This window comes from Tamandua tetradactyla, chromosome X, assembly GCF_023851605.1.
Source record: "Tamandua tetradactyla isolate mTamTet1 chromosome X, mTamTet1.pri, whole genome shotgun sequence".
Classification (NCBI taxonomy): Eukaryota; Metazoa; Chordata; class Mammalia; order Pilosa; family Myrmecophagidae; genus Tamandua; species Tamandua tetradactyla.
In genome coordinates, this window is record NC_135353.1 from 98,208,438 (window position 1) to 98,228,143 (window position 19,706).

The 19,706-nt window shown below is 38.9% G+C and overlaps 1 protein-coding gene and 1 pseudogene across 6 annotated transcripts in view; one reads left to right on the forward strand and one right to left on the reverse strand.

The window, feature by feature from the left end:
- Positions 1–19,706, forward strand: part of PHKA1 (phosphorylase kinase regulatory subunit alpha 1) — a 323,836-nt gene that overhangs the window by 65,711 nt on the left and 238,419 nt on the right. The gene's annotated exons all lie outside the window — the stretch shown is intronic.
- On the reverse strand, positions 636–2,863 carry LOC143671173 (ATM interactor pseudogene; annotated as a pseudogene).

A 19,706-nucleotide genomic window follows, 5' to 3' on the forward strand; every position in this document is an offset into this window, starting at 1 on the left:
TGGTATCGGTAATAGCTCATATACAGAAGTTGACTACATGAAAACTTTTTCAAAAATTAGAGACAACTATAGTTTTCCTTTGTGTCTTCAAGTCAGAAGTGTAAGATGGCAAAGCAGATGAAGCCGTAGGTGGCACGAGTCTCAAACCAATTAAGTGTTGTGGTTTAAATCCACTTTATAGGTTACTATCAGGAAACAGGAATTTCTAACAAGCACTGTTAAAAATATATTGTAGGTGCAATTTAATTTAAGTATGTTACACTCCAACATAAAACATTTAAAGATTTGAAAAGTTTGTACTTTTTTTTTGAAAAGTTAGTTTGTACTTGCTAAGCTTGGCTTTAGCTAAATGGCTAATATTGTTTTTAAAGGTGTGAAATACATTTACTTTTTAGAAGGAAAGACTAGCTTTGAAGGGGCAATGGTAGGCAACACAAAAATCATTTTTAGATCAATATCATACACTTTATAATACATGCACATTTATACACAAATTTCATGTTTACAAATACAAAAGGCAAAAGAACCGCAAAGAATCTAGACAACTACACTCAATAGTTAATACTGTTGTCCCCAATCTCCATTTTCTAAATCCAGAAGAAAACTAAATGCCATCCTGCATGTGGACTTCACTTTTAGAAGTTGGAGACTATGTGTAGTTCTGCGCGTGTCTGAGTTTCCACAGAACTGAACTGAGACTCCATCGTGTTCCAGGCCAAATCGACCAGAAGGGAGTCATCCATGGCTGTCTGAGTTTCATTGCTGGTGAAAAACAAACTCTCCAGGGTTTCAAAACCAGAATTCATGGGCGGTGTTTCTGTACTGTTCAGCTGAACTTTGCTTTCTACAGCAGACAGGTTTTTAATGGAAACCAGTTCTGTTTAGGTGTCTGTGTCAGATGAATCAGTGCTCATGGAAAAGCTGGAGTGTTTCAGAAGACTGCCCAGAGGCAGATGAGGGATACTATCTAAAAGAAGTTTAAGTCTGTCTGTGTCTATGTATCAAACATTTCAAGGCCTAAGAAGTTAGCATTTCCCCTGCAACTGTAAGACTGAGCAGAGGTGTCTGCAAGTAAAAAGCCGTTTTGGCTCTCTATGTCCAGGGATTCCAAGACTGGTTCACTGTTCATATGGCTAAGTTCACTCTCTTCTGTTTGAGTTTGGATATTTGAGTCTGAAAAGAACTCTTCAATATCAAAATCTATCCCAGGATTCTGGGTTGGGCCAGATGGGAACTGGGTGTCAGTTCCAGTGTTCATGTCAGACAAAAGGCTTTGATTATCCAATGTCTGACCTGACAGGTTATTTGACAAGATGTTTTCTAAATCACTTAATAAATCTATGGTTTGGGTCTGATTATCTGTCATGTTTTGTGAAGGAAGTATACTGTTCTGCTCACTGAAGTTTATAATTGGTGCAGATTTCTCAATATCTTGATTTAAAGTCTTAGGGTCATTCTGAGGTAACAAATCATGAGTTATGGTCTCTGCTACTAAACTGTTGCTTATAATATTGTCTGTAGAAACCCTGAATGAAGAATGGACATTCTAAAAAATATCTCCACACGTTACTGCTTGGTCCATGTGTACTGGGTCATCAGTGGAACTTTGCACTCCACTAGTATGAGTTTCTCTGGAGATCCCACCTGACTGGAAACCAGCACCTAAAAAAGCATCCATCTGAGTGGATATGGATGAAGTTGCTCTGGAAGTGGGTAACAGTGTTTGAGTATGAACACTGTTGGGAAGTGAAACTTGAGAACCAAACATCAAATCAGTTTTAGAACAAGACGATACAGAGGAGTCTGGGGAAGCCTACTGTGCAGAAGGCATGAAGCTTGATGAGGCATAAGACAGATCTGTCTGCACATTGATGGAAGAAATGCCGTTCTTCTGACATGTGTTCCCTAGTTGTTGTAAAGTAGTAGGTGGACTTTTACCCAACTTCACTTGAATACCTGTGCTAATTGGCTCCACGCTAATGGAATTCACAATTTTTGAGACAGGCAGGCTCTCCCTAAGAGAGCAAGCCTCTGAATCTTGGCTGTGGATCAGGGTTCCTATGGACAAGGGAAGCAAATGAATCGTGCCCATGGCAGAGTCCTGCTGATTCACACCCACCGCCACAGGCTGGGCTGTAGTAGGCACAAAGACAGGCATGGGAGAAAACTGCATAACAGGTAGTTTAACCAAAGCTACTTTGTCTGTTTTCTGGCATTAGAGCTGCAGGAGTCTTCAAAGGAAGCCACCAGCTTTATTTCTGAAGTTTCTAGTTCTTGTGTGTCTGCTGTAGAGGATGGTTCATTGAGCAATGATTCAATGGTCTTTTTTTGACAACTTCTGGTTGTTCATGGCATTCTCCATTTCCCTTTTGTTACTAGGTGGATCCCTGTGCTCAGCAGGGATCTCATGGCCAGTTTGGTAGATGTGTGACTGCAAGGCAGTTCTGCTGGCATAAGGACAGCCACACGTGCACTGGAAGGTCTTGCCACAATCCTCTGCATGTCTTTTTAAATCCCATTCAGTACCATAAGAATTGCTGCACTTATTACATTTATGCTTCTTTTCAGCTTGCATTTTCATAAAATGCTGTTTAACAAGAGAGAATTGAGAAAATGGTCTGTTGGGGCCTCTAGGGCATCCTTCAATTGGACAACAGTAGAATTTCAGTACAGTTTTCAAATCTTTCTTTATAGTTGGATTTACTATGCCGTCCTGCAGGCAGTGGCTCTTGACCAGGTGCTTGTTGAGCACCGGGTGGTTGGGCAGGATCTTGCCGCAGCCGCGCACCATGCACAGGTTGTTGGTGGGCACGGTCTGGGGCAGCTTGCTCACTGACAGCTGGATCATCTTCCAGGCTGGCAGCGCTGGGGTTGCGGGCTGCTGCCTTGGTGCTGCGGGCCGTGACCTGCTGCATCTCAGCCACTCTGGGGGACCCCCACGGGCCTGAGGCGGTGGCGGCTGCCCTTGTGGCCACGGGGACAGCCGGGGTGCCCGAGCACAGAGCCGCGGGGTCCGCCACCACCGCCTCCGAGGCTGCTATGGCTCCCGCATGGCAGCAGGGCCCAGCTCGCAGCAGAGGATAATTTTTTTTTTTTTACCTTAGAAAAGACCATGCCTGTAATTAATTGACTTTGGTGAGGTTTTTACTCTTTTTACTTTGTATGGTATTTGTATTGTTCTGAAATGGTTGAAAGCTTTTGTGATATTGTGATGGAGCTGATACATTTTGCATATGGAAAAAAACATGACTTTTTGGGGGTCCAGAGGGTAGAATGTACTGGTCTGAATTTATTATGTACTCTAGGAAAGCTATGTTTTAATCTTGATCTGATCCAATCTTGTGGGAACAGTCATTTCTTTTCATCCTGATTCAATATTGTAGGGTAGAAACTTTTTATTAGATTTTTTCTGTGGAGATGTGACATGCCCAATTGTGGGTGTGACCTTTTGATTATATGTAGATGTGAATCTGCCCATTTGAGGTGGGTCTTGATTAGTTTACTGGAGTCCTTTAAAAGGGGAAACTTTTTGTGGCTCAGCAGGCAAGAATGCTCGCCTGCCATGCCAGAGGAACTGGGTTTGATTCCTGGTGCCTGCCCATGTTAAAAAAAAATAAAATAAAAGGGGAAACTTTTTGAAGCTGCCTCAGCTGACACAGATGCAGATGCTTGGAGAACAGTTGCTTCAGAGCTGACAGAGACAAGGGTTAAAACCCAGCAGAAGTTGCCATGTGCCTTCCCATGAGATGTTAAGCAAGCCAGAGCCCAGAGTTGTGTCCTAGAGGAGTTAAGTGAATGGTCTTAGATACTTAGAGAGGAAAGAACTGGTATCAGAAGCTAGAAGCAATAGAATAAGGAACAGGGACCAGCAGACACCTGCAATGTGCCTTCCCAGCTGACAGAAGTATTCCAGATGGTATCAACCTTTCTTAAGTGAAGATAACCTCTTGTGGGGGCCTTAGTTTGGACATTTTCTCACCACTAGAATTGTAAATTTGTAGCTTATTAAATGCCTTTTTAAAAATCTGTTCCACTTCTGGTATATTGCATTCCAGCATCTTAACAAACTAATACACCACAATTTTTTGTCTGTTCATCTGTTGATAGACACTTGTGTTACTTTCACTTTCTGCTAATTGTGAGTAATGTGGCTATGAACTTCATGTGCAAATGTCTGTTCAAGTCCCTGCTTTCAATTCTTTTGTGTATATAACAAAGAAGTGAGATTGCTGGGTCCTATGGCAATTCTGTATTTAACTTTGTGAGCAATGGCCAAACTGTTTTTCTTAGTGGCCCCATCCATTAACATTCACACCAACTTCTGCTGGGTTCTCCGCTTGTGATCCTATTTCTCCACATCCTCTCCAAGATCTGTTGTTTTTCTCATTTTCTAATAGTAGCCATTCTAGTAAATGTGAGCTGGTATTTCATGGAGTTGTTTTAAATTTTTATTTTATTAGTTAAGTTCTGGGTTTACAGAACAATCATGCATAAAATACAGCATTCCCATATACCACTCCACCATCAACAGCTGGCATTGGTGTGGAATATTTCTTACAGATAATGATAGCACTTTCATAATTGTACTACTTTTTTAATGATAGTTTCCTGTATTATGATTGAAAGATTATTAAAATATTTGTATTTTGTCATACATAGTTTACATTAGGTGTATTTTCCCCATTTTATTAACACATTGGATTAGTGTTGAACATTTGTTATAATTCACGAAAGAACGTGCTTTTACTTGTACTATTAACCTCAGTACATTGTCCACATCAGGGTTCACAGTTTCATGCAGTTACATGCTTTATCTTCTAACTTTCATTCTAGTAACATACATTACCTAAAATTTCCCCTTTCAACTACATTCACCTTTATAATTCAGTGCTGTTAATTATATTCACAATAATGTGGTAACATCACCACCATCCATTGCCAAACCATTATGATCAACCTAAGTAAAAATTATGTACAAATCAGTTCCCATTCTCTACCTTAGTCTATCCCCTGGTAATCTGTATTCTAGATTCTAACTCTATGAGTTTTCTTATTACAAATTAGTTTATGTCAGAGATCAAACAATATTTGTCTTTTTGTGTTTGCTTATTTAACTCAGCCTAATGTGATCAAGGTTCATCCATATCATCATATGCCTCAAGACTTTATTACTTTTTATTGCTGAATAATATTCCCTTGAATGCATGTACCACATTTTCTTATCCGCTCATCAGTTCATGGACATTAGGGTTGCTTCCATCTTTTAACAAAAATGAATATTGCCACTATGGCCACAAGTGTGCAAATATCCATTCGAGTACCTGCTTTCAATTTCTCGGGGTATATACCTAGTAGAAGGATTGCTGGGTTATATGCTAATTCTCTACCTAGCTTTCCGTTGAACAGCCAAACTCTCTTCCACAGTGGCTGTATCATTTTACATTCCACTGGCAATGAATAAGTGTTCCTATTTCTCCACATTCTCAGAATACGTGTAGTTTTTTTTTAATAGTAGCCATTTTTGTGGGTGTGACATGATATCTCATTGAGGTTTTGGTTTGCATTTCCGTAATGGTTAGTGATGTTGAGCATCTTTTCATGTGCTTATTGGCCATTCGTATATGCTCTTTGGAGAAACGGCTGTTCAAGTCCTTTGCCCATTTTTTACTTGGGCTGTATGTCCTTTTGTTATTCAGCTGTAGAAGTTCTTTTTTAAAAAATATTTTTATTGAGATGTCTTCACACAATATAGTTCATCCAAGGTATACAATCAGTGGCTCACAATATCATCATATCATCATGAAGTTGTATATTCATTAACATGATCATTTTTAGAACATTTGCATCATACCAGAAAAAGAAATAAAAAGAAAAAGGAAAAAACTCATACATGCTATACCTCTTACCCTACCCTCTCCTTGGCCAGGAGTATTTCAATCTACTCAATTTTTTTTACCCCTTATCACCTCCCCATTATTATTTTTTTAACTTATTTTTTACTCATCTGTCTATACCTTGGATAAAAGGAGCATCAGACACAAGGTTTTCATAACCACGCAGTCACACTGTAAGAGTTATATATATACAATAGTCTTCGAGAATCAAGGCTATATAAAACAGTTCAACAGTTGCAAGTACTTCCCTCTATCTACTCCAATACATCATAAACTAAAAAGGGATCTCTATATAATGGATAAGAATAACCTCTTGACTATGTTTGAAATTTATCAGCCACTGAAACTTTATTTTGTCTCATTTCTTTCTTTCCTCTTTTGGTCAAGAAAGCTTTCTCGATCCCATGATGCCAGGTCCTGGCTCATCTCTGGAGTCCTCAAGGAGACTGATACCCCTGGGAGTCATGCCTTTTGTAGGGGGAGGGCAGGGCAGTGAGTTCCCCTTCCTAGTTAGCTTAGAGAAAGAGGCCACATCAAAGCACAAGAGGTTCTCTGGGCATGGCTCTTTTTTTTTTTTTCATATAAAAATTATGAGATATATTACCTACTAAGTCTTTGAAATCCAGTGTGTACTTAACAATTATAGAACATCCCAGTTCAAACTAGCCAAAATTCCCAGTACTCAGCTTGTGGTTACACGGTTCAGGCCAGATTATTGCAACAGCATCTTGCTTCCCTCTGATCCATTATCTCAATTTTGGCTTGAGACATCTTTCCAGAACATATAAACCTGCTTATCCTATTCCTTTGCTTAAAATACTTCAATGGCTTTTTAAAAATTAATTAAAATTTTTTTAAACATAAAGACAAATGCAAACATTCTTACCATATGATCATTCCATTCTACATATATAATCAGTAATTCACAATATCATCACATAGTTGCATATTCATCATCATATCATTTCTTAGAACATTTGCATCAATTCATAAAAAAAAATAAAAAGACAACAGAAAAAAATTCATACATACCATACCCCTTACCCCTCCCTTTCATTGATAACTAGCATTTCAATCTACAAAATTTATTTTAACATTTGTTCCCCCTATTATTTATTTTTATGCTGTATGTTTTATTTGTCTATTGGTAAGGTAGATAAAAGGAGCATCAGACACAAGGTTTTCACAATCACACAGTCACATTGTGAAAGCTATATCATTATATAATCATCTTCAAGAAACATGGCTATTGGAACACAGCTGTACATTTTCAGGCAGTTCCCTCCAGCCTGTCCATTACATCTTGACTAACAAGGTGATATCTGTTTAATGTGTAAGAATAACCTCCAGGATAACCTCTTGACTCTGTTTGGAATCTCTCAGCCATTGACACTTTATTTTATCTCATTTCGCTCTTCCCCCTTTTGGTCAAGAAGGTTTTCCCAATCCCTTGATGCTGAATCCCAGCTCAGTCTAGGATTTCTGTCCCATGTTACCAGGAAGGTCCACACCCCTGGGAGTCATGTCACATGTAGAGAGGGGGAGGGCGGTGAGTTTGCTTGTCGCGTTGGCTGAGAGAGAGGCCACATCTGAGCAGCAAAAGAGGTTCTCTTGGACGTGACTCTTAGGTATAATTATAGGTAAGGCTTAGCTTCTTGTTTGCAGGAATAAGTGTCATAGGGAAGAAACCCAAGATCAAGGGCTCAGCCTATTGAATTGGTTGTCACCACTACTTGCGAGAATATCAGGAATTCCCCATGTGCATAAATTTAATATTTCCTCCTTTCTCCCCAGTCTCCCAAGTGGACTTTGCAAATACTTTTTTATTCTCTGCCCAAATTACTCTAGGATGCATTGGGGCATTGCACTAACCTGGACAATCCAACAAGATAGCACACCCTATTCAAGATTCCATGCAATTATGGTGTTCAAATAAATTGACCATATGAGTTAAATTAAGTATTGCGCTACCCAAAATATAAATTTTACACCCAATAAACATCTTTCCTTTTGGTCTCACACAGAAGTTGAAGTTTTTTAGAATATCAATCATATCACTCTTTACCTTGTACTCTGATTTACATAAGTCTTACCTGACAGGTTCCAGGGGGTGGAGCTTGGGCCCCAACCCGCTCCTCATCCTGCAGCAAAGGCCAAAACTCAGGGTCCACTGACTCGTAACCCTTTCCCTTTCCTCTCCTCCTTGCCACTACTCCAGATGCCTCTTGCCAAATGCTGCCCAGGGCAAGAGATCACATCAAAGAAGGACTTATAGCTCAAACTCTACCAATAAGGAGCAAACAGGTCAGGACAGGCACAAAAAGAAGGAAACAAAAATATTAGCCATAGGCAATCAGACCATTTGCCAAATGAAGAATTCAGGGACAATAAGGGTCTGTGAACTTCAGAGTATAAAAGGAGAAACACATCACATGCAGGTGTACCTTTTCTTCAGGCTCTTGAAGAAAGTATTCCTTTTCCCTTTTCCCCCACCCCCTTCCTCTTCCTCCTTCCCCCCTCTCCTCTCCCCCCACCTCCTGTGCAGTAAACCCCTTTCAAACTCAACTCGCTGCGTGGTTATGAATATTGGACTGAACCACCCCAATTTTGTTCTAACACTATCCGGATCAGCTTCATTCATATCTCTAGTTGAAGTCTGATTAGATTTTCACCTTTTTAACAGTTGCTGTATGGGGTAATGCTGATTTTTATAACTTTAGGGCTCTAACTCTGAGTCTCAAGTGTCACATAAATACACAGAGTTTCAGGGAACAACCAAGTTATACATAAATAGCTAAGTATTTTAGAATTTAGAAATAATAGTTACAATGCCAGAATATATGTGATTGCCATATGAGCTTACAATCTAGGACTCTTCACAATAGGCCCTAACCTAATAACCCATGCTCTTAACTTCAATTTTCCGAGTTTGAATTTTATACTTACTCCATATGGGAGAGGTATGATAATATTTGTCTTTGTTTCTGACATTTCATTCAACATACTGTCCTCAAGTTTCATTCACCTAGTTGCATGCCTCACAACTTCATTCCTTCTTACAGCCGCTTGGTAGTCCTTGGTATGTATATACCACAGCTCCCCCTTCCATTCATCAGTCATTGTACTCTTAGGCAACCTGCATCCATTGTGAATTGCCAACACTGCCACCTTAAATACTGTGTGCAAATGTCCATTCATGTCCACACTTTCAGTTCCTCCTAGCAGTGGGATTGCAGGATCATATGACAACCCCACCCATAGTGTGCTGTAGAACCACTACACTGCCCTCCAGATGGGCTGCACCAGTCTACCTCTCTACCAAGAGTGAATACGTACATTTCTTTGTTCAAATTTTCTCTAGCACTTGTCTCTCTCTGTTCATTTTTAAACAGTTTTATTCACACATGATGCAATCCAACCTGGGTAAATAACCATGTCTTTATCACCATAATCTATATGAAGACATTCCCTTTTCTTTTCCAATACCCCTTCCCCGTATCTGCCACTTGTTGACATTTAGTTTTGACATAATGCCTTTGTTACATTCAGGGGAAGCATATTACAGTGTTAATACTGACTATAGACCCTAGCTTGCATTGATTGTATTTTTCACTTTATACCATCCCGTTTTCAACCCGTTGCAATGTTGACATTCATGTTCTCCCTCATGCAAAAGCATTTTTATATTTATTCACCTAGTTGCATGCCTCACAACTTCATTCCTTCTTACAGCCGCTAATCACCATCATTGCCTACTCTAGATATTCCTCTTACATCATCTCAGTCTTTATCCTCTTTCATCTCATGTCATACAGTTCACCAGCCACACTCACATTCAACTTCATTCAGTGTACTTAACAGTTGTGTTACCATCAGATAGTATTGTGCTATCCATTTCTGAATTTTTCTAATCAGTCCAGTTGCAGTCTGTATTCCTTCAGCACAAAATGCCCAATCCTCTACCCTTTTCTCCTGATAACTCATGTTCTTAATTTTACTCTCAAAGTTCACTCATTAATGTTAGTTCATATTATGAAACCATATAGTATTTTCCCTTTGTTTTTAGCTAATTTTACTCAGTGTAATATCTTTAAGGTTCATCCACATTGTAACATGCTTTCATGACTTTATTCTGTTTTACAGCTGTGTAATATTCCATCTTATGTATATACCACAGGTTATTTAGCCACTTGTCCATTGATGGTCATTTGGGCTCTTTCCATCTCTTGGTAATCATAAATAATGCTTGTGCTGGTTTGAAATGATGTATGTACCCTAGAAAAGCCATGTTTTAATCCTAATCCCATTTTGTAAAGGCAGCCTTTTCTTCTAATCTCTATTCAGTACTGTATGTTTGAAATTGTAATTAGATCATTTCCCTGGAGATGTGATTTAATCAAGATTGGCTTTTAGACTGGATTAGGTGATGACATGTCTCCACCCATTCGGATGGGTCTTGTTTAGTTTCTGAAGTCCTATAAAAGAGGAAACATTTTGGAGAATGAGAGAGATTCAGAGAGAGCAGAGCAGAATGACATAGCCATGAGAAACAGAGTCCACTAGCCAGCGACCTTTGGAGATGAAGAAGGAAAATGCCTCCCAGAGAGCCTCATGAAACAGGAAGCCAGGAGAAGAAGCTAGCAGATAACACCGTGTCCGCCATGTGCCCTTACAGATGAGAGAGGAACGCTGATTGTGTTCATCATGTGCCTTTCCAGATGAGGGAAAAACTCTGTGTTTGCCATGTGCCCTTCCACTTGAGAGAGAAACCCTGAAATTCATCAGCCTTCTTGAACCAAGGTATCTTTCCCTGGATGCCTTAGATGGAACATTTCTATAGACTTGTTTTAATTGGGGCATTTTCTCGGCCTTAGAACTGTAAAGTAGCAACGTATTAAATTCCCCTTTTTATAATCCATTTTAAAAGTTTCTGGTATATTGCATTCTGGCTGTTAGCAAACTAGAACAATGCTGCTATAAACATTGGTGTGCAAATGTCTGTATCCTTGTGTTCAGTTCCTCTGAACATATATCTAGTAATGGGATTGCTGGACCATGTGGCAATTCTGTATTTAACTTCCTGAGGAACCGCCAAACTGCCTTCCTGAGTGGATGCAACATTTTAGAGTCCCAACAGCAATGGATAAGTGTGCTTCTTTCTCCACATCTTCTCTTGCATTTGTCATTTCCTTTTTTTTTTTTTTGATAATAGCCATCCTAGTGGGTGTGAGATGATATCTCATTGTGGTTTTAATTTGGATTTCCCTAATAGCCAGTGAAGTCTCGCATCTTTTCATGGATCTTTTAGCCATTTGTGGAAAGTGACATTTTTGGAAAGTGACTGTTCATGTCTTTTGCCCATTTTTTAATTGGGTTGTTTGTCTTTTTGTTGTTGAATTGTAGAATCTCTTTTATATATTCTGGATATTAAACCCTTATCAGATATATGTTTTCCAGATGTTGTCTCTCATTGTGTAGGCTCCTTTTTTACTTTCCTGGGAAAGTTCTTTGATGCACAAAAGTGTTTAATTTTGAGGAGATCCTATTGACATATTTCTTTTTTTATTGCTCATGCTTTGGGTATAAGGTCCAGGAAACCACCTCTTATCACAAGATTTATGAGATATTTCCCTACATTTTCTTCCAAAATGTTTAATGGTCATAGCTCTTATGTTTAGGTCTGTGATCCAAGAAAATACACAATTTTTGTATAAGGTGTGAGATATGGATCCTCTTTCATTCTCTGGGATATGGATATCCAGTTCTCCAAATACTATTTATTGAAGAGGCTGCTCTGTCCCAGTTGGGTTGCCTTAACCACCTGCTCAAAGATCAGTTGTCCATAGATGAGAGAGTCGAATTTCTGGACACTCAATTCAATTTCATTGGTAGCATTCATCTTTATGCTACTAATGTGCTGTTTTGACCACTGTAGGTGCATAATATGCTTTCAAATCAAGGTAGTGTGCCATGCACTTCTCCCCAAAAACAAACAAGCAAAACAAACAAACAAAACAAACAAACAAAAATTCAACAAATGGTGCTGCAATAATGGGATGCTCACATGGAAAAAATGAAGTGTGACCCCACTGTACAGCATATAAAAAAATAAAAATCAGGTAATGTGAAACCTCCCACTTCATTTTTCTTTCTCAAAATATTTTTAGGTTTTAGGGGCACTCTGCCCTTCCAAATAAATTTGTTTATTGGTTTTTCTATTTCTGTAAAGTAACTTGTTGGGATTTGAATTGGTATTACATTTGATATATAAATCAATTTGGGTATCATTATATTGATATATCTTTTAGTTTCCAGTGTTTTAGAGCAGCTAGAAGTAAAAACCTAAAATTGTGGAATTGTAACCCATACCAAAATCTGAAATGTGTTCTACAACTAATTGTTGTGCTGTGTGTTGAAATTTATTGCTTTTTCGTATATGTTATTTTTCACAAAAAAGAAAAAAACTGATGATTAAAAAAATACATTTCTTCTAGCCTCCAGTGTTTTGGAGCAGCTAGAAGGAATAATCTGAGATGATGGTGTGGTAGTCCATGACAAACTCTGGGATCTGTCCTGTAACTACTTATTGAAGAGTGCTTTCAAAACTATTGCTTTTTCTTTCTTTGCTTTGTATGTGTGTTATATTATACAATAAAAAAAGTTAAAAAAAAGTCAATTTAGGTAGAATTGACTTCTTAACTATATTTAATCTTCCAATCCATGAACATGGTATGCCCTTCCATTTATTTAGGACTTCCATAATTTTTTTAGCAATTTCTTGTAGTATTCTCTGTATAGTTCTTCTGTGTCCTTGGTTAAATTTATTCCTAAATATTTGATTGTTTTGTTTCCTGTTGTAAGTAGAATTGTTTTTCTTGATTTCCCCCTCAGATTGCTCATAAGTAGTGTATAAAAACACTACTGATTTTTGGGTGTTGTTATTGAACTTTGCCACTTCACTGTACTCATTTATTAGGTATGGTGGCTTTGCTGTAGACTTTCCTAGATTTTGACATATAGTGTTCTGCCATCTGCAAACAGTGGGAGTTTTACTACTTCCTTTCCAAGTTGGATGCCTTTTATTTCTTTTTCTTGTCTAGTTACTCTGGCTAGAACTTCCAGCACTGTGTTGAATAACATGGTGACATTGGGCATCCTTGACTTGTTCCTGATCTTACAGTCAAAATTTTCAATCTTTCCCCATTCACAATGATGTTAGCTGTGGGTTTTTCATATATTCTCTTAATCATGTTGAGGAAGTTCTCTTCTATTCCTATCCTTTGAAGTGTTTTCATCAAGAAAGGATGTTGAATTTTGTCAAATGCCTTTTCTGCATCAATTGAGATGATCATGCACTTTTCCACTCTGACTTATTGATATGATGTTTTACATTAATTCATTTTCTTGCTTAGAATCAGCCTTGAATATCTGGAATAAGTCCCACTTGATCATGGTGTATGATTCTTTTGATGTGCTGCTTGATTCTATCTGCAATTATTTTGTTCACAATTTTTCTGTCTATATTCATTTAGAAGATTGGTCTGGGCCAGAGGGTGGGGGCCAAGGGTTGGGGCTCAGCTTTTGCATTCCAGCAGTCCACTAGGAGCTGCGGTATGGCAGCCTGCCGAATCCCCCAACCTTGAGTAGTGGCAGTAGGGGCTGAACAGTCGGCATGGGTGGGCGATAGGGACCCCCCAGCTGGGGGTAGCAGGGGCAGTGGATGCGGCAGTGGAGCTGGCAGCTGCAGGGGAAGCGGAGACAGCAGCTCGGTGGAAGTGGTAGCTGAAGAAAATGTTTGGTCAGAAGAGATGAGTACCATTTCCACTAAGGCCTGAACTTGTCTACCGCACAGATAGTCCTAATCAGACAACATACAAATAGCCCGAGGAAGCCAACAAATTGATTTGCAGGTTTTACATGACCTGCAACAAACATTCCCTGAAGTACCCAAAGTTTGTGGATCCAGGTGTGTATTACAGAATAACGTGGATACCTGCTGTGCAGTTCTCTCTCAGGAGACTACCGGGTAAATTAATGGTGAAGGAGACTTGAATTTTTCAAATGATTCTGGGATTTCTGGACTACACAATTATATGACTTCTCTCAATTTGGACTTGCATTCACAGAATGTCTACCACCATAGAAGAGAAGGGAATAGAATAAATGGAAGTTGGACTCTAATGCACAGCATCAGTGATGGACAACTTCAAGGTGGCCAGTTCAATAATGAACTATTTTAGCAGGAACCACAGACAGCATCAGCTGAAGTTCCTCAAGGCTTTAATGTTTTTGGAATGTCCAGTCCATCTGGTGCTTCAAATTCAGTACCACATCTTGGATTTCACTTAGGTAGCAAAGGGACATCTAACCTTTCTCAACAAACTCCCAGATTTAATCCCATTATGGTAACTTTAGCTCCAAATATCCAGTCCAGTCATAATATTCTTGCATCTTTGCACATCCATGGTGTACCTCCACCTGTACTGAACAGTCCACAGGGAAATTCTATCTATATTAGGCCTTACATTATGACTCCTAGTGGTCCAGCTCGATAGACAGAACAGCATTCTGGCTGGGTATCTCTGTTCAATTCCATGAACCCTCAAAAAGTCTATCAACCTTCACAACCTGGTCCCTGGACTACTTATCCTACATATAACCCTCTGCCACATACCTCAGCCCAGCAGCCCAGTCAGCAAGGCCACAGCTTCCCATGTTTACATGCCCATCAGCTCACCTACATCTCCATAGCCATCAATAGTCATTCCACCTGGTAGCTCACAATCTTCTGTCTATGGCCAACATAACATACAAAATATTTCAACAAGACCTTGGAAAAACCAGATTGAAATTAAACTTGAACCCCCACAAAGAAACAGTTTTCCAAACTCATGTTCCTCCAGATCTCAGACCTACAGCAGTTCCTCTTTCAACAGCCAGACCTTAAATAGAAATCAGCCCACTGTTTACATAGCTGCCAGCCCCCCTAACTACTGATGAGGTGATGTCCTGTAGCCAACCTAAGGTCTATATTTCAGCTAATGCCATCAGAGGAGATGACCAGGTGGTGTGGAATCAGTCTACACTCTTCATATCCACTAACACTGGAGCACCTACCACCTCTAGGAACATGTCTGGGCAAGTGAGCATGGACCCTGCCTGTATTCACCACCACCCCCCCAACTCTGCAACTTCTTATCATGTGGTGGTTACATAGCCTAATACAAAGTACACTTTCAAAATTACATTTTCTTCCAACAAATCCCGGCAGTCTCTCCAAGGATGGCATTCCCTACCTTTGAACTTATAAATCTTCTAAATTATGCTGATCATTATGTAGAAACAGAGAGCATTCAGCACCTCACAGACACTGCTTTATACATGTGGATAGAATAAGTGATATGAGAAAACAGCATGGGAGCTGATAATGCTGTCTACACACAAGCTTTGTTGGTACACCAGAAGGCTAGAATGGAACGACTTCAAAGATAACTTAAGATTCAAAAGAAAAAGTTGGATAAACTAAAATCTGAGGTCAATGAAATGGAATATAATCTAACTCCAAAGTATCTGAAAAGATCAAATTCCATATCCCAGGTACCTTCCCTAGAAGAAATGCAGCCATTGAAAAGTTGTAATAGACAACTCTAGATTGACATTGACTTCTTAACCAAAGAAATTGATCTTTTTCAAGCCCAAGGACCACATTTTAATCCCAGCGCTATTCATAACTTTTATGACAATGTTGGATTTCTAGGTTCTGTGCCACCAAAACCCAAAGATCAAAGGTCTACCATCAAAACACCAAATAATCAAGATACAGAAGATGATGAGGTTGTTCAGTGGAACTATACTGCCTGCACTTTTTTGGACCATCCAGCCTTAATCCATTGTGAGTAGAGTGAGATGCCAAGGCATTTCTGAGCCAGAGGACCTGTATCTTCTCTAAAACTGCATCTAAAGTTCAAGAAAGTAATCTGTCATCAGGGGATAAATTTTACTGCTCCATAGCATTTTGTCAGACTGAAGGTGTGATGAGATGGTGGTGTGCTAATGCTAAGTGCCAACCCCCAGAATTCAGAATACCTTAGGATCTGTCATAAGTATTCACATCCATCAAGTGAAAGGCCATCAACTGAAGGATTCAGCACCTGCCGCCTGGCCATGTACAGTGTTACTAGTGTCCCGTCTTGGATCGTTTTTGACAGCTTAGTGCTTGGGGGCTCCAAGTACCTTTCACCCCTAGTGTCACTACTGGATTTTGACAGGAGGAAGAAATAGAGTGATCCTTTTTTATTTTTAAAGCTTTCAGTGAAACACTATATACACAAAGAATAGGAGCAAGGTGTAACTAAACCGTTTGCTACCACATAGTACTCATGAATAGGGGGAGAATTTCACAAATCTGTGGTACTCTTGGCCTTGTCTTTGTCTTCACTGAAGACGTCTCCAATCTGTGAAGCCAGTAGAGTCTCAAGATGAAAAAGAAAGCAGCATGCATTGTCTGTACAAACATGCAGTGAAATACCCCAAAGCTCTTCTTACTGTACAGATCTCTCGAGTCTGCTTTAAATGATTTCTTCTCTTCTTTATTATTTTCTTATATTTCTATATGTATAGTGTAATAGTCTTCTGTTAACTAATTTTCTTGTTCTGTTTAGTGATTAAGCATGATCATGACCCATTTTAAAAAGCATTACCTGAGAGAAGCAATGCCTTAAAATAAAAAAGCATTAATGAAATGAAACTACGCACAGAATAACTTTCCTCTACTTATTCTGTACTTGGCCTTTCTCAGTGCCAATGTTTTGTGAAGACATACAGATGCTGCACAACGGATTGCAGGAAAGGTGACAGGAATTATGACTGTAGGTCACACTATATACTGACTTTAGCAGTGGGTGACAACACAGTGTTTTGTCTTCAACAAGGAAGCATAAAACAAAAATTTTTAATCTATTGATGGAGCAACAAGGTTAAACTTCCTTCATCTGCCTGGTGTCCTGCAGAACTTTCACAAGTGATTATTATTGAGGAGGTGCAATTTAAAACCAGCAGCAGCACCAGTACCTACAGCACCACCACCCCCTTTTTTGGAGAGGAGTTTATAAATGCTTTACTGTTCAGGAAGTCAGTTTCTAAACCTGACTTGGTGGCAGTGTCAAGTGTATTTATAAAACAAGATTACTCATATTTAGGGCAACTGAAGAAAAGCTGGAAAAAAAGAAAAACAAGCAAACTTGAACACTGAAGCAACCTCAAGCATCTCTTTATTTTTGATGAAATATTTTTATAAGGAAAATAAATACTCAATAGATGATCAGGAATGGAAAATAAATACTCAATAGATGATCAGGAATGTGTATAACTAAAGGAAATAACAGTATGCATTAAAAAAACAAAATTATGAAAGTATCAAGATTTAGAATGGGGCTAAAGGAAGTGCTGAATTGTAGCAAAGCTTAGGAGATAATGTTGACTGTCACCCACTGTAAATGTTTGCTCGTGAATAAATAAACAGGACATTACAAGTGTTCTCTCGGAATGTCAAAGCCTTGATTTGTACGCTTTACATTTGTATATGGGGAAGAAATATGACAATCTATGTTAATTGGACAGTAGCCCTGAAGCCCTTGCTTGTTATGCATTTTGTTTTAAAAACAAGGCCTTGTTTTTCGGCTTCATCTGCAGTTCTATGCGAAGATTGATAAATCAGTTTTTACTTGTTTTAGTAATAAAACTAATTTGGATAAATTTAGTTGATGTTTTTGTGATTTAGCTGGGTAAACTTTGTAACAGATAAGTTATCTATAAAAATTTTAAAACTTTAGTTTTAAAAACTAAAAGAAAAAAGATTGTTCTGTAATTTTCATTTCTTGTAGTATCTTTGGCTTAGGGTGATATTGGCTTCATAGAATGAGTTAGGTAGCTTTTCCTCCTGTTCAATTTTTTTCGAAGAGCTTGGGGAGAATTGGTACTAATTCTTTCTTGAATGCTTGGGAGAATTCACATGTGAAGTCATCTGGTCCAGGGCTTTTCTTTTTTGGGAGCTTCTTTATGACTGGTTCAGTCTCTTTACTTGTGATTGGTTTGTTGTGCTCGTCTGTTTCTTCTCAAGTCAGTGTTGGTTGTTCATGCCTTTCTCAGAATTTGACTGTTTTTTTTTTAGGAATTTATTCATTTTATCTGAGTTATCTGCTTTATTGCATAGTTGCTCATAGTTTACCCTCATTACCTCCCCTATTTCTGTGGGGTCAGTGATTATGTCTCCGCTTCCATTTCTGATTCTGTTTATTTGCATCCTCTCTTTATTTTGTCAGCCTACTTAGCAGCATCAATATTATTAATTTTCTCAAAGGACCAACTTATGGCTTTGTTGATTTTCTTGAATATTTTCATATTCTCAGTTTCTGTTATTTCTCTCTTATCTTCATTATTTCTTTTCTTTTGTTTGCTTTGGGGGTTAGTTTGTTGTGATATCTCTAATTCTTCCAGGTGAACAATTAATCCATTAATTTTTGCTCTTTCTTCTTTTTTAATACAGGCATTGAAGGGAAGAAATTTTCCTCTCAGCATTACTGTGTTAGTTTACAAGCTGCCGGAATGTGATATACCAGAACTGGAATGGCTTTTAAAAAGGGGAATTTAATAAGTTAGAAGTTTACAGTTCTAAGGAAATGAAAGTGTCCAAATTAAGGCACCAACAAGAGCTTACTTTCATTCAGGAATGGCCACTGGATCAGGAACACCTCTGTCAGCTGGATAGTCAACGTGGCTGGCATCTGCTGGTCCCTTGCTCCTGGGCTCCATTGCTTTCAGCCTCTGTTCCTGTGAGGGCTCCTCACTTTACATCTCCAAGCTGGCTTTCATCTCTTGGCTTCCCTTGGCTCTCTCTAGGTTCTGGCTTGCTTAACATCTCATGGTGATGTCTTCTGGTCTCCAGGAATCTCCAAATATCTGTGTCTCTGTTCTCCACATGTCTGAATCTGTGTCAGCTTCCTCTGAAGTTTCTGTCAGCCCTGATGCTTCTGTCTTTTCTGTCTGCTCTGAAGGTTCTCTCCAAAATGTTTCCTCTTTTAAAGGATTCCAGTAAACTCATCAAGACCCACCTGAAATGGGTGGAGTCACATTTTCATGTAATCAAAAGATCACACCCACAATTGGGGTATCACATCTCCATGAAGATAATGTAATCAAAAGCTTCCAATTTACAGTATTGAGTCAGGATTAAAAGAAACGGCTGCTGCCACAAGCTTGGATCAGGATGAAAACATGGCTTTTCTGGGGTACACAGTACTTTCAAACTGGGACAACTGCCTTTGGCTGCATCCCATAAATTTTAGTATGTTGTGTTTTTATTTTGATTTACCTCAAGATTTTTACTGATTTCTCTTGTAATTTCTTCCTTGACCCCTTGGTTGTTTAAAAGTGCCTTATTTAATCTCTATGTTTGTGAATTTACTGGCCCTTGGCCTGTCATTGATTTCCAACTCATTCCATTTTGATCTGAAAAAGTGTTTTGTATAATTTCAATCTTTTAAATGTATTGAGGCTTGCTCTGTGACCCAGCATGTGGTCTATCCTTGAGAATGATCCATGAGCCCTTGAGTAAAATGTGCATCCTGCTGTTGTGGGGTGTAAAGTTCTGTAAATGTCTGTTAAATCTAGTTCCTTTATTGTATTTTTCAAAATTTCTGTTTCCTTTTTGATCCTGTCTTGATGTTCTGTCTATCAATGAGAGCAGGGAATTTAAGTCTTAACTATTATGGCAGAGGAGTCTACTACTCCCTTCAGTTTGGTCAGTGTTTGCCT